Source organism: Lactuca virosa, chromosome 1, assembly GCF_052849685.1.
Source record: "Lactuca virosa cultivar CGN04683 chromosome 1, Lactuca_virosa_CGN04683_v6, whole genome shotgun sequence".
Taxonomy (NCBI): Eukaryota; Viridiplantae; Streptophyta; class Magnoliopsida; order Asterales; family Asteraceae; genus Lactuca; species Lactuca virosa.
The window spans coordinates 261,888,141-261,897,521 of NC_136426.1; the positions used below are offsets into that span (position 1 = coordinate 261,888,141).

General features: G+C 47.6%; 27 non-coding genes across 27 annotated transcripts; all 27 read left to right on the top strand.

The window, feature by feature from the left end:
• The first annotated feature begins 187 nt into the window (after window positions 1-187).
• On the top strand, window positions 188-306 carry LOC145146106 (5S ribosomal RNA). Its single transcript, XR_013727058.1, has one exon. It is a non-coding gene; the product is annotated as a 5S ribosomal RNA (ribosomal RNA).
• A 220-nt stretch (window positions 307-526) lies between these two features.
• LOC145152603 (5S ribosomal RNA) lies at window positions 527-645 on the top strand. The gene has a single exon (XR_013733134.1). It is a non-coding gene; the product is annotated as a 5S ribosomal RNA (ribosomal RNA).
• Window positions 646-872: 227 nt separating this feature from the next.
• On the top strand, window positions 873-990 carry LOC145147738 (5S ribosomal RNA). Its single transcript, XR_013728631.1, has one exon. It is a non-coding gene; the product is annotated as a 5S ribosomal RNA (ribosomal RNA).
• A 231-nt stretch (window positions 991-1,221) lies between these two features.
• On the top strand, window positions 1,222-1,340 carry LOC145149001 (5S ribosomal RNA). Its single transcript, XR_013729862.1, has one exon. It is a non-coding gene; the product is annotated as a 5S ribosomal RNA (ribosomal RNA).
• A 227-nt stretch (window positions 1,341-1,567) lies between these two features.
• Window positions 1,568-1,686, top strand: LOC145148189 (5S ribosomal RNA). Its single transcript, XR_013729086.1, has one exon. It is a non-coding gene; the product is annotated as a 5S ribosomal RNA (ribosomal RNA).
• A 230-nt stretch (window positions 1,687-1,916) lies between these two features.
• Window positions 1,917-2,035, top strand: LOC145156100 (5S ribosomal RNA). Its single transcript, XR_013736525.1, has one exon. It is a non-coding gene; the product is annotated as a 5S ribosomal RNA (ribosomal RNA).
• Window positions 2,036-2,266: 231 nt separating this feature from the next.
• LOC145149965 (5S ribosomal RNA) lies at window positions 2,267-2,385 on the top strand. The gene has a single exon (XR_013730799.1). It is a non-coding gene; the product is annotated as a 5S ribosomal RNA (ribosomal RNA).
• Window positions 2,386-2,613: 228 nt separating this feature from the next.
• LOC145148241 (5S ribosomal RNA) lies at window positions 2,614-2,732 on the top strand. Its single transcript, XR_013729135.1, has one exon. It is a non-coding gene; the product is annotated as a 5S ribosomal RNA (ribosomal RNA).
• A 220-nt stretch (window positions 2,733-2,952) lies between these two features.
• LOC145139999 (5S ribosomal RNA) lies at window positions 2,953-3,071 on the top strand. The gene has a single exon (XR_013722056.1). It is a non-coding gene; the product is annotated as a 5S ribosomal RNA (ribosomal RNA).
• A 236-nt stretch (window positions 3,072-3,307) lies between these two features.
• Window positions 3,308-3,427, top strand: LOC145145803 (5S ribosomal RNA). The gene has a single exon (XR_013726759.1). It is a non-coding gene; the product is annotated as a 5S ribosomal RNA (ribosomal RNA).
• A 226-nt stretch (window positions 3,428-3,653) lies between these two features.
• Window positions 3,654-3,772, top strand: LOC145148411 (5S ribosomal RNA). Its single transcript, XR_013729297.1, has one exon. It is a non-coding gene; the product is annotated as a 5S ribosomal RNA (ribosomal RNA).
• Window positions 3,773-4,001: 229 nt separating this feature from the next.
• LOC145140002 (5S ribosomal RNA) lies at window positions 4,002-4,120 on the top strand. Its single transcript, XR_013722057.1, has one exon. It is a non-coding gene; the product is annotated as a 5S ribosomal RNA (ribosomal RNA).
• Window positions 4,121-4,349: 229 nt separating this feature from the next.
• Window positions 4,350-4,468, top strand: LOC145155513 (5S ribosomal RNA). The gene has a single exon (XR_013735948.1). It is a non-coding gene; the product is annotated as a 5S ribosomal RNA (ribosomal RNA).
• A 225-nt stretch (window positions 4,469-4,693) lies between these two features.
• Window positions 4,694-4,812, top strand: LOC145153966 (5S ribosomal RNA). Its single transcript, XR_013734455.1, has one exon. It is a non-coding gene; the product is annotated as a 5S ribosomal RNA (ribosomal RNA).
• Window positions 4,813-5,043: 231 nt separating this feature from the next.
• Window positions 5,044-5,162, top strand: LOC145149109 (5S ribosomal RNA). The gene has a single exon (XR_013729968.1). It is a non-coding gene; the product is annotated as a 5S ribosomal RNA (ribosomal RNA).
• A 228-nt stretch (window positions 5,163-5,390) lies between these two features.
• On the top strand, window positions 5,391-5,509 carry LOC145142575 (5S ribosomal RNA). The gene has a single exon (XR_013723621.1). It is a non-coding gene; the product is annotated as a 5S ribosomal RNA (ribosomal RNA).
• Window positions 5,510-5,738: 229 nt separating this feature from the next.
• LOC145140006 (5S ribosomal RNA) lies at window positions 5,739-5,857 on the top strand. Its single transcript, XR_013722058.1, has one exon. It is a non-coding gene; the product is annotated as a 5S ribosomal RNA (ribosomal RNA).
• Window positions 5,858-6,090: 233 nt separating this feature from the next.
• LOC145155992 (5S ribosomal RNA) lies at window positions 6,091-6,209 on the top strand. The gene has a single exon (XR_013736419.1). It is a non-coding gene; the product is annotated as a 5S ribosomal RNA (ribosomal RNA).
• Window positions 6,210-6,435: 226 nt separating this feature from the next.
• LOC145146202 (5S ribosomal RNA) lies at window positions 6,436-6,554 on the top strand. The gene has a single exon (XR_013727147.1). It is a non-coding gene; the product is annotated as a 5S ribosomal RNA (ribosomal RNA).
• Window positions 6,555-6,785: 231 nt separating this feature from the next.
• Window positions 6,786-6,904, top strand: LOC145149147 (5S ribosomal RNA). The gene has a single exon (XR_013730004.1). It is a non-coding gene; the product is annotated as a 5S ribosomal RNA (ribosomal RNA).
• Window positions 6,905-7,130: 226 nt separating this feature from the next.
• LOC145148190 (5S ribosomal RNA) lies at window positions 7,131-7,249 on the top strand. The gene has a single exon (XR_013729087.1). It is a non-coding gene; the product is annotated as a 5S ribosomal RNA (ribosomal RNA).
• A 230-nt stretch (window positions 7,250-7,479) lies between these two features.
• Window positions 7,480-7,598, top strand: LOC145153967 (5S ribosomal RNA). Its single transcript, XR_013734456.1, has one exon. It is a non-coding gene; the product is annotated as a 5S ribosomal RNA (ribosomal RNA).
• Window positions 7,599-7,830: 232 nt separating this feature from the next.
• Window positions 7,831-7,949, top strand: LOC145149966 (5S ribosomal RNA). Its single transcript, XR_013730800.1, has one exon. It is a non-coding gene; the product is annotated as a 5S ribosomal RNA (ribosomal RNA).
• Window positions 7,950-8,178: 229 nt separating this feature from the next.
• Window positions 8,179-8,297, top strand: LOC145148242 (5S ribosomal RNA). Its single transcript, XR_013729136.1, has one exon. It is a non-coding gene; the product is annotated as a 5S ribosomal RNA (ribosomal RNA).
• A 221-nt stretch (window positions 8,298-8,518) lies between these two features.
• Window positions 8,519-8,637, top strand: LOC145140012 (5S ribosomal RNA). The gene has a single exon (XR_013722059.1). It is a non-coding gene; the product is annotated as a 5S ribosomal RNA (ribosomal RNA).
• Window positions 8,638-8,870: 233 nt separating this feature from the next.
• LOC145152605 (5S ribosomal RNA) lies at window positions 8,871-8,989 on the top strand. The gene has a single exon (XR_013733136.1). It is a non-coding gene; the product is annotated as a 5S ribosomal RNA (ribosomal RNA).
• Window positions 8,990-9,215: 226 nt separating this feature from the next.
• Window positions 9,216-9,334, top strand: LOC145148412 (5S ribosomal RNA). The gene has a single exon (XR_013729298.1). It is a non-coding gene; the product is annotated as a 5S ribosomal RNA (ribosomal RNA).
• Window positions 9,335-9,381: the final 47 nt, after the last annotated feature.

Consider the following 9,381-nt stretch of genomic DNA (forward strand, 5'->3'; position numbering starts at 1 on the left):
GTGCGGTTTTTTTTTGTTTTTTTTTCTTGCTATTTCTATGCTCGGGTGGCCTCCGTTTCATAGTTCATGGTCTTCGTATTTTTGGAACGGAGCCGATCGGTCACGTGGGTCCCACGCCTCGCGTACGAAAACAAAGGAGGTTCTGCGTCTTTTAAGACATACAAGCAATAAGCATGGATAGTATTTCGGGTGCGATCATACCAGCACTAATGCACCGGATCCCATCAGAACTCCGCAGTTAAGCGTGCTCGCGCGAGAGTAGTACTAGGATGGGTGACCCCCTGGGAAGTCCTCGTGTTGCACCCCCCTTTTTCGTTGTCCGTTTGCGTTTTTTTAGATTTTACGCGCGGTTTTTTTTTTCTTTCTTGCTATTTCTATGCTCGGGTGGCCTCCGCTTCATGGTTGATGGTTTTCGTATTTTTGGAACGGAGCCGATCGGTCACGTGGGTCCCACGCCTCGCGTACGAAAACAAAGGAGGTTCTGCGTCTTTTAAGACATAAAAGCAATAAGCATGGATAATATTTCGGGTGCGATCATACCAGCACTAATGCACCGGATCCCATCAGAACTCCGCAGTTAAGCGTGCTTGGGCGAGAGTAGTACTAGGATGGGTGACCCCCTGGGAAGTCCTCGTGTTGCACCCTCCCTTTTTCGTTGCCCGTTTGCGTTTTTTTAGATTTTACGTGCGGTTTTTTTTTTGGTTTTCTTTCTTGCTATTTCTATGCTCGGGTGGCCACCGCTTCATGGTTGATGGTTTTCGTATTTTTGGAACGGAGCCGATCGGTCACGTGGGTCCCACGCCTCGCGTACGAAAACAAAGGAGGTTCTGCGTCTTTTAAGACATTAAAGCAATAAGCATGGATAGTATTTCGGGTGCGATCATACCAGCACTAATGCACCGGATCCCATCAGAACTCCGCAGTTAAGCGTGCTTGGCGAGAGTAGTACTAGGATGGGTGACCCCCTGGGAAGTCCTCGTGTTGCACCCCCCCTTTTTCGTTGTCCGTTTGCGTTTTTTTAGATTTTACGTGCGGTTTTTTTTTTGTTTTTTTTTCTTTCTTGCTATTTGTATGCTCGGGTGGCCTCCGCTTCATGGTTGATGGTTTTCGTATTTTTGGAACGGAGCCGATCGGTCACGTGGGTCCCACGCCTCGCGTACGAAAACAAAGGAGGTTCTGCGTCTTTTAAGACATAAAAGCAATAAGCATGGATAGTATTACGGGTGTGATCATACCAGCACTAATGCACTGGATCCCATCAGAACTCCGCAGTTAAACGTGCTTGGTCGAGAGTAGTACTAGGATGGGTGACCCCCTGGGAAGTCTTCGTGTTGCACCCCCTTTTTCGTTGCCCGTTTGCGTTTTTTTAGATTTTACGTGCGGTTTTTTTTTGTTTTTTTTCTTTCTTGCTATTTCTATGCTCGGGTGGCCTCCGTTTCATGGTTCATGGTCTTCGTATTTTTGGAACGGAGCCGATCGGTCACGTGGGTCCCACGCCTCGCGTACGAAAACAAAGGAGGTTCTGCGTCTTTTAAGACATACAAGCAATAAGCATGGATAGTATTTCGGGTGCGATCATACCAGCACCAATGGACCGGATCCCATCAGAACTCCGCAGTTAAGCGTGCTTGGGCGAGAGTAGTACTAGGATGGTTGACCCCCTGGGAAGTCCTCGTGTTGCACCCCCCTTTTTCGTTGTCCGTTTGCGTTTTTTTAGATTTTACGTGTGGTTTTTTTTTTGTTTTTTTTTCTTTCTTGCTATTTCTATGCTCGGGTGGCCTCCGCTTCATGGTTCATGGTTTTCGTATTTTTGGAACGGAGCCGATCGGTCACGTGGGTCCCACGCCTCGCGTACGAAAACAAAGGAGGTTCTGCGTCTTTTAAGACATAAAAGCAATAAACATGGATAGTATTTTGGGTGTGATCATACCAGCACTAATGCACCGGATCCCATCAGAACTCCGCAGTTAAGCGTGCTTGGGCGAGAGTAGTACTAGGATGGGTAACCCCCTGGGAAGTCCTCGTGTTGCACCCCCCTTTTTCGTTGCCCGTTTGCGTTTTTTTAGATTTTACGTGCGGTTTTTTTTTTGTTTTTTTTTTCTTTCTTGCTATTTCTATGCTCGGGTGGCCTCCGCTTCATGGTTGATGGTTTTCGTATTTTTGGAACGGAGCCGATCGGTCACGTGGGTCCCACGCCTCGCGTACGAAAACAAAGGAGGTTCTGCGTCTTTTAAGACATAAAAGCAATAAGCATTGATAGTATTTCGGGTGTGATCATACCAGCACTAATGCACTGGATCCCATCAGAACTCCGCAGTTAAGCGTCCTTGGGGGAGAGTAGTACTAGGATGGGTGACCCCCTGGGAAGTCCTCGTGTTGCACCCCCTTTTTCGTTGCCCGTTTGCGTTTTTTTAGATTTTACGTGCGGTTTTTTTTTGTTTTTTTTTCTTTCTTGCTATTTCTATGCTCGGGTGGCCTCCGTTTCATAGTTCATGGTCCTCGTATTTTTGGAACGGAGCCGATCGGTCACGTGGGTCCCACGCCTCGCGTACGAAAACAAAGGAGGTTCTGCGTCTTTTAAGACATACAAGCAATAAGCATGGATAGTATTTCGGGTGCGATCATACCAGCACTAATGCACCGGATCCCATCAGAACTCCACAGTTAAGCGTGCTCGCGCGAGAGTAGTACTAGGATGGGTGACCCCCTGGGAAGTCCTCGTGTTGCACCCCCCTTTTTCGTTGTCCGCTTGCGTTTTTTTAGATTTTACGTGCGGTTTTTTTTTTCTTTCTTGCTATTTCTATGCTCGGGTGGCCTCCGCTTCATGGTTGATGGTTTTCGTATTTTTGGAACGGAGCCGATCGGTCACGTGGGTCCCACGCCTCGCGTACGAAAACAAAGGAGGTTCTGCGTCTTTTAAGACATAAAAGCAATAAGCATGGACTGTATTTCGGGTGCGATCATACCAGCACTAATGCACCGGATCCCATCAGAACTCTGCAGTTAAGTGTGCTTGGGCGAGAGTAGTACTAGGATGGGTGACCCCCTGGGAAGTCCTCGTGTTGCACCCCCCCCCCCCCTTTTTCGTTGTCCGTTTGCGTTTTTTTAGATTTTACGTGCGGTTTTTTTTGTTTTTTTTTTCTTTCTTGCTATTTCTATGCTCGGGTAGCCTCCGCTTCATGGTTGATGGTTTTCGTATTTTTGGAACGGAGCCGATCGGTCACGTGGGTCCCACGCCTCGCATACGAAAACAAAGGAGGTTCTGCGTCTTTTAAGACATAAAAGCAATAAGCATGGATAGTATTTCGGGTGCGATCATACCAGCACTAATGCACCGGATCCCATCAGAACTCCGCAGTTAAAGCGTGCTTGGGCGAGAGTAGTACTAGGATGGGTGACCCCCTGGGAAGTCCTCGTGTTGCACCCTCCCTTTTTCGTTGCCCGTTTGCGTTTTTTTAGATTTTACGTGCGGTTTTTTTTTTGTTTTCTTTCTTGCTATTTCTATGCTCGGGTGGCCACCGCTTCATGGTTGATGGTTTTCGTATTTTTGGAACGGAGCCGATCGGTCACGTGGGTCCCACGCCTCGCGTACGAAAACAAAGGAGGTTCTGCGTCTTTTAAGACATTAAAGCAATAAGCATGGATAGTATTTCGGGTGCGATCATACCAGCACTAATGCATCGGATCCCATCAGAACTCCGCAGTTAAGCGTGCTTGGGCGAGAGTAGTACTAGGATGGGTAACCCCCTGGGAAGTCCTCGTGTTTCACCCCCCCTTTTTCGTTGTCCGTTTGCGTTTTTTTAGATTTTACGTGCGGTTTTTTTTTGTTTTTTTTCTTTCTTGCTATTTGTATGCTCGGGTGGCCTCCGCTTCATGGTTGATGGTTTTCGTATTTTTGGAACGGAGCCGATCGGTCACGTGGGTCCCACGCCTCGCGTACGAAAACAAAGGAGGTTCTGCGTCTTTTAAGACATAAAAGCAATAAGCATGGACTGTATTTCGGGTGCGATCATACCAGCACTAATGCACCGGATCCCATCAGAACTCTGCAGTTAAGTGTGCTTGGGCGAGAGTAGTACTAGGATGGGTGACCCCCTGGGAAGTCCTCGTGTTGCACCCCCCCTTTTTCGTTGTCCGTTTGCGTTTTTTTAGATTTTACGTGCGGTTTTTTTTGTTTTTTTTTCTTTCTTGCTATTTCTATGCTCGGGTAGCCTCCGCTTCATGGTTGATGGTTTTCGTATTTTTGGAACGGAGCCGATCGGTCACGTGGGTCCCACGCCTCGCATACGAAAACAAAGGAGGTTCTGCGTCTTTTAAGACATAAAAGCAATAAGCATGGATAGTATTTCGGGTGCGATCATACCAGCACTAATGCACCGGATCCCATCAGAACTCCGCAGTTAAGCGTGCTTGGGCGAGAGTAGTACTAGGATGGTTGACCCCCTGGGAAGTCCTCGTGTTGCACCCCCCTTTTTCGTTGTCCGTTTGCGTTTTTTTAGATTTTACGTGTGGTTTTTTTTTTTTTTTCTTTCTTGCTATTTCTATGCTCGGGTGGCCTCCGCTTCATGGTTCATGGTTTTCGTATTTTTGGAACGGAGCCGATCGGTCACGTGGGTCCCACGCCTCGCGTACGAAAACAAAGGAGGTTCTGCGTCTTTTAAGACATAAAAGCAATAAACATGGATAGTATTTTGGGTGTGATCATACCAGCACTAATGCACCGGATCCCATCAGAACTCCGCAGTTAAGCGTGCTTGGGCGAGAGTAGTACTAGGATGGGTGACCCCCTGGGAAGTCCTCGTGTTGCACCCCCCTTTTTCGTTGCCCGTTTGCGTTTTTTTAGATTTTACGTGCGGTTTTTTTTTTGTTTTTTTTTTCTTTCTTGCTATTTCTATGCTCGGGTGGCCTCCGCTTCATGGTTGATGGTTTTCGTATTTTTGGAACGGAGCCGATCGGTCACGTGGGTCCCACGCCTCGCGTACGAAAACAAAGGAGGTTCTGCGTCTTTTAAGACATAAAAGCAATAAGCATTGATAGTATTTCGGGTGTGATCATACCAGCACTAATGCACTGGATCCCATCAGAACTCCGCAGTTAAGCGACCTTGGGCGAGAGTAGTACTAGGATGGGTGACCCCCTGGGAAGTCCTCGTGTTGCACCCCCTTTTTCGTTGCCCGTTTGCGTTTTTTTAGATTTTACGTGCGGTTTTTTTTTGTTTTTTTTTCTTTCTTGCTATTTCTATGCTCGGGTGGCCTCCGTTTCACGGTTCATGGTCTTCGTATTTTTGGAACGGAGCCGATCGGTCACGTGGGTCCCACGCCTCGCGTACGAAAACAAAAGAGGTTCTGCGTCTTTTAAGACATAAAAGCAATAAGCATGGATAGTATTTCGGGTGCGATCATACCAGCACCAATGCACCGGATCCCATCAGAACTCCGCAGTTAAGCGTGCTTGGGCGAGAGTAGTACTAGGATGGTTGACCCCCTGGGAAGTCCTCGTGTTGCACCCCCCTTTTTCGTTGTCCGTTTGCGTTTTTTTAGATTTTACGTGTGGTTTTTTTTTTGTTTTTTTTCTTTCTTGCTATTTCTATGCTCGGGTGGCCTCCGCTTCATGGTTGATGGTTTTCGTATTTTTGGAACGGAGCCGATCGGTCACGTGGGTCCCACGCCTCGCGTACGAAAACAAAGGAGGTTCTACGTCTTTTAAGACATAAAAGCAATAAGCATGGACTGTATTTCGGGTGCGATCATACCAGCACTAATGCACCGGATCCCATCAGAACTCTGCAGTTAAGTGTGCTTGGGCGAGAGTAGTACTAGGATGGGTGACCCCCTGGGAAGTCCTCGTGTTGCACCCCCCCCCCTTTTTCGTTGTCCGTTTGCGTTTTTTTAGATTTTACGTGCGGTTTTTTTTGTTTTTTTTTTCTTTCTTGCTATTTCTATGCTCGGGTAGCCTCCGCTTCATGGTTGATGGTTTTCATATTTTTGGAACGGAGCCGATCGGTCACGTGGGTCCCACGCCTCGCGTACGAAAACAAAGGAGGTTCTGCGTCTTTTAAGACATAAAAGCAATAAGCATGGATAGTATTTCGGGTGCGATCATATCAGCACTAATGCACCGGATCCCATCAGAACTCCGCAGTTAAGCGTGCTTGGGCGAGAGTAGTACTAGGATGGGTGACCCCCTGGGAAGTCCTCGTGTTGCACCCTCCCTTTTTCGTTGCCCGTTTGCGTTTTTTTAGATTTTACGTGCGGTTTTTTTTTTGTTTTCTTTCTTGCTATTTCTATGCTCGGGTGGCCACCGCTTCATGGTTGATGGTTTTCGTATTTTTGGAACGGAGCCGATCGGTCACGTGGGTCCCACGCCTCGCGTACGAAAACAAAGGAGGTTCTGCGTCTTTTAAGACATTAAAGCAATAAGCATGGATAGTATTTCGGGTGCGATCATACCAGCACTAATGCACCGGATCCCATCAGAACTCCGCAGTTAAGCGTGCTTGGGCGAGAGTAGTACTAGGATGGGTAACCCCCTGGGAAGTCCTCGTGTTTCACCCCCCCTTTTTCGTTGTCCGTTTGCGTTTTTTTAGATTTTACGTGCGGTTTTTTTTTTGTTTTTTTTTCTTTCTTGCTATTTGTATGCTCGGGTGGCCTCCGCTTCATGGTTGATGGTTTTCGTATTTTTGGAACGGAGCCGATCGGTCACGTGGGTCCCACGCCTCGCGTACGAAAACAAAGGAGGTTCTGCGTCTTTTAAGACATAAAAGCAATAAGCATGGATAGTATTTCGGGTGTGATCATACCAGCACTAATGCACTGGATCCCATCAGAACTCCGCAGTGAAGCGTGCTTGGTCGAGAGTAGTACTAGGATGGGTGACCCCCTGGGAAGTCTTCGTGTTGCACCCCCTTTTTCGTTGCCCGTTTGCGTTTTTTTAGATTTTACGTGCGGTTTTTTTTGTTTTTTTTCTTTCTTGCTATTTCTATGCTCGGGTGGCCTCCGTTTCATGGTTCATGGTCTTCGTATTTTTGGAACGGAGCCGATCGGTCACGTGGGTCCCACGCCTCGCGTACGAAAACAAAGGAGGTTCTGCGTCTTTTAAGACATACAAGCAATAAGCATGGATAGTATTTCGGGTGCGATCATACCAGCACCAATGGACCGGATCCCATCAGAACTCCGCAGTTAAGCGTGCTTGGGCGAGAGTAGTACTAGGATGGTTGACCCCCTGGGAAGTCCTCGTGTTGCACCCCCCTTTTTCGTTGTCCGTTTGCGTTTTTTTAGATTTTACGTGTGGTTTTTTTTTTGTTTTTTTTTCTTTCTTGCCATTTCTATGCTCGGGTGGCCTCCGCTTCATGGTTCATGGTTTTCGTATTTTTGGAACGGAGCCGATCGGTCACGTGGGTCCCACGCCTCGCGTACGAAAACAAAGGAGGTTCTGCGTCTTTTAAGACATAAAAGCAATAAACATGGATAGTATTTTGGGTGTGATCATACCAGCACTAATGCACCGGATCCCATCAGAACTCCGCAGTTAAGCGTGCTTGGGCGAGAGTAGTACTAGGATGGGTGACCCCCTGGGAAGTCCTCGTGTTGCACCCCCCTTTTTCGTTGCCCGTTTGCGTTTTTTTAGATTTTACGTGCGGTTTTTTTTTTTGTTTTTTTTTTCTTTCTTGCTATTTCTATGCTCTGGTGGCCTCCGCTTCATGGTTGATGGTTTTCGTATTTTTGGAACGGAGCCGATCGGTCACGTGGGTCCCACGCCTCGCGTACGAAAACAAAGGAGGTTCTGCGTCTTTTAAGACATAAAAGCAATAAGCATGGATAGTATTTCGGGTGTGATCATACCAGCACTAATGCACTGGATCCCATCAGAACTCCGCAGTTAAGCGTCCTTGGGGGAGAGTAGTACTAGGATGGGTGACCCCCTGGGAAGTCCTCGTGTTGCACCCCCTTTTTCGTTGCCCGTTTGCGTTTTTTTAGATTTTACGTGCGGTTTTTTTTTGTTTTTTTTTTCTTTCTTGCTATTTCTATGCTCGGGTGGCCTCCGTTTCATAGTTCATGGTCTTCGTATTTTTGGAACGGAGCCGATCGGTCACGTGGGTCCCACGCCTCGCGTACGAAAACAAAGGAGGTTCTGCGTCTTTTAAGACATACAAGCAATAAGCATGGATAGTATTTCGGGTGCGATCATACCAGCACTAATGCACCGGATCCCATCAGAACTCCACAGTTAAGCGTGCTCGCGCGAGAGTAGTACTAGGATGGGTGACCCCCTGGGAAGTCCTCGTGTTGCACCCCCCTTTTTCGTTGTCCGTTTGCGTTTTTTTAGATTTTACGTGCGGTTTTTTTTTTTCTTTCTTGCTATTTCTATGCTCGGGTGGCCTCCGCTTCATGGTTGATGGTTTTCGTATTTTTGGAACGGAGCCGATCGGTCACGTGGGTCCCACGCCTCGCGTACGAAAACAAAGGAGGTTCTGCGTCTTTTAAGACATAAAAGCAATAAGCATGGACTGTATTTCGGGTGCGATCATACCAGCACTAATGCACCGGATCCCATCAGAACTCTGCAGTTAAGTGTGCTTGGGCGAGAGTAGTACTAGGATGGGTGACCCCCTGGGAAGTCCTCGTGTTGCACCCCCCCCCCCTTTTTCGTTGTCCGTTTGCGTTTTTTTAGATTTTACGTGCGGTTTTTTTTGTTTTTTTTTCTTTCTTGCTATTTCTATGCTCGGGTAGCCTCCGCTTCATGGTTGATGGTTTTCGTATTTTTGGAACGGAGCCGATCGGTCACGTGGGTCCCACGCCTCGCATACGAAAACAAAGGAGGTTCTGCGTCTTTTAAGACATAAAAGCAATAAGCATGGATAGTATTTCGGGTGCGATCATACCAGCACTAATGCACCGGATCCCATCAGAACTCCGCAGTTAAGCGTGCTTGGGCGAGAGTAGTACTAGGATGGGTGACCCCCTGGGAAGTCCTCGTGTTGCACCCTCCCTTTTTCGTTGCCCGTTTGCGTTTTTTTAGATTTTACGTGCGGTTTTTTTTTTGTTTTCTTTCTTGCTATTTCTATGCTCGGGTGGCCACCGCTTCATTGTTGATGGTTTTCGTATTTTTAGAACGGAGCCGATCGGTCACGTGGGTCCCACGCCTCGCGTACGAAAACAAAGGAGGTTCTGCGTCTTCTAAGACATTAAAGCAATAAGCATGGATAGTATTTCGGGTGCGATCATACCAGCACTAATGCATCGGATCCCATCAGAACTCCGCAGTTAAGCGTGCTTGGGCGAGAGTAGTACTAGGATGGGTAACCCCCTGGGAAGTCCTCGTGTTTCACCCCCCCTTTTTCGTTGTCCGTTTGCGTTTTTTTAGATTTTACGTGCGGTT